This window comes from Rana temporaria, chromosome 1, assembly GCF_905171775.1.
Source record: "Rana temporaria chromosome 1, aRanTem1.1, whole genome shotgun sequence".
Lineage (NCBI taxonomy): Eukaryota > Metazoa > Chordata > Amphibia > Anura > Ranidae > Rana > Rana temporaria.
This window is the reverse complement of record NC_053489.1, coordinates 584453748-584456616: the sequence shown is the minus strand read 5'-3', so window position 1 is coordinate 584456616 and position 2869 is coordinate 584453748.

The following is a 2869-nucleotide window of genomic DNA, read 5'->3' as shown; positions in this document are numbered from 1 at the left end:
TTCGCGTCGTAAACCAGCGTCGGGTATGCAAATTAGGAGTTACGGCGATCCACAACGGTTTTTCGCGTTCGCTACGTCGCTGCTAGTCTAGTTTCCCGTCGCAAAGTTAGTCGTCGTTTTTGGTGGCCGTCGTTCCCGCGTCGAAATTTAAAAATGTTTCCTTCTTGCGTAAGACGTCCGAGAATACGGAAGTACGCTACGCACGTCGCCGTTCGAAAAAATGACGTCACTTCGCGCAAAGCACGGCGGGAAATTCAAAAGGGAGCATGCGCAGTAGGACCGGTGTGGGAGCGCGCCCAATTTAAATGGCACACACACCTTTGAATTACGCGGGCTTACGCCGGAGGAAGCCGGCGTAGGTTTTCATTGCAAGTGCTTTGTGAATCAGGCACTTGCGATGAAAACTTGCGGCGGTGTAACGTATCTACGATACGTTACGCCGCCGCACTTCTCCGTGAATCTGGCCCGCTATGTTTAGGTAATTTATATGTACTGGTCCTTGCAATATTCCCTGTACCTTCTTTGTTATAACATTTATCTAGTACAAGGCCAAAGGAAAGAATGATACATAAATAGCTTGATGATAATAATAATATTGCTTTATTATTAGTAGTAGAAGTAGTAGTGGTAGTAGTACATACCTCCCAACTTTTTGAGATGGGAATGAGGGACACCTATTGGCAAAAGTATGTAGGTATAGGACACACGCCCCCTTAACCATTTAAGTACCGGAAGCATTTGCCCCCTTAATGACCAGGCCATTTTTTGCGATACGGCACTGCGTCCCTTTAACTGACAATTACCCAAACAAAATTGATGCAATTTTCTTCCCACAAATACAGGTTTCTTTTGGTGGTATTTGATCACCTCTGCGTTTGTTTTTTTTGCGCTATAAACAAAAAAAGAGCGACAATTTTGAAAATAAAAACATATTTTTTTACTTGTTTCTATAATAAATATCCCACCCCCCCAAAAAAAAATTCTTCATCAGTTTAGGTCAATATGTATTCTAAATTTTTTTTTTTTTAACATTCAATACTTTTACAAATTTTGAAAAAAAAAATCGCAATATTGATTGGTTTGCACAAAAGCTAGAGCGTCTACAAAACAGGGGATAGATTTATGGCATTTTAATTACTGTATTTATTGGCGTATAACACTCACTTTTTTACCCTGAAAATAGAGGGTAAACTGTGCCTGCGTGTTATACGCAGGGGGCTGTGGAACTTCCCTCTTAAAGTTAGGGTGCGTGTTATACGCCTGTGCGTGTTATACGCCGATAAATACGTTATTAACTTTTTTTTAATAGTAATGGCGGTGATCAGCAATTTTTAGTGGACAGATTGGACATTTATGACACTTTTTTGGGGGACGACAGTGCTATAAAAATACACCGATTACTGTATAAATGACACTGGCAGGGTAGGGATTAACACTAGTGGTGATGAAGGGGTTAAATGTGTTCCCTGGGAGGTGTTTCTAACTGTGGAGGGAGTGTACTGACTGGGAGTAGAGGGAGATCGCTGTTCCTAATCACTAGGAACAGACGACCTCCCCCTACTCCCCTGTCAGAACGGGGATCTATTTGTTTAAATTGACAGATCCCTGATTTGACTCTCTGTAGAGCGATCGTTGGTGGCTGGCGAACATCGCGGCTGACCGCCACACGCATTGGCTCCCCCCGCCGTGCAACGGGCGCCTGCTCTAGCTTCTAAAAGAGCTGATGTGCACCTACGCTGATTTGCAGGAACAAGCCAATCTGCCGCAGTATAATGATAGTAGCTGGTCGGCAAGTGGTTAACCACTTCCCGTCTGGCCTATAGCAGAAAGACGGGTGCGCGGAGGTTCAGTTATCGTATATATTAGTGCGACTCATAAGTACCCATCAGCAGGGCTGGACTGGGACAGAAATTTGGCTCTGGACTTCATCCAGACTGGCCCACTTTGACAGGTCTCTCCCATGGCGGCCGGACAACTTAGCACCTATCCCCCCCCCCCCCGGCCACCCAAATGCCCTCTCCCCCTTCACTAGCCACTAGCTGCTCTACTTTATTAGAGTAGAACAGCTGGTACTGGTACTCTTATAGGCATTACCAGTGGGGAAGCTAGACATTATTTCACCCGGGGCAAAGAATCAGTTCGGTGCCCCCCCTTATGGGACAAGATTAGGCAGAAGTGAGAAACTCCCAGGCCATAGCTGTTGAGTCAGCTGTCTGTCCCCTCCCTCATACTCCTCTGTCCCCTCCTCCATGCTCCTCTGGTCCTCCCCCTGCTTCTTTGTTCCCCCCAGGTGAGCACTGCGGGGAGGAAGAGGAGGTGAGCGCTGCAGGAAGGGAAAGACAGAGGAGCGGAGGGGGGTGGCGGTCCGCTGTCACTGAAGCCGGCCCACTGAGCCATCGGCCCACCGGGAAACTCCCTGTAGTCCCAATGGCCAGTCCATCCCTGCCCATCAGTGCAGCCTTTCAATGCCCATCAGTGTCACCCATGAGTGCCCATCAGTGCCGCCTATCAATGCCCATCAGTGCTGCATACCAGTGACCAAAAGAAATGTTTAGTTATATAAGTACTTTTTTACCACTACTATTCCTTTATATTGACTTTTGGAATTTACAAATCCAGCAATGAAAAAATTGGAATTAGCACTGGGAAACACTTTTTGATAGATAGAACACTTTATATACAATAATATAGATCAGACCCAGAGAGACAAATGAGGGACTTTGTTGGGAATGAGGGACAGTTGGGAGCTATAGTGGTGCTATAATTGGTGTTATAACATTGCTGTAGTATGAGGCTGCAGTTTTACATTTTACCACACGATGGCGGCATATGACAACGATCATGTGTATACTTTAGACATCCCTTCCGC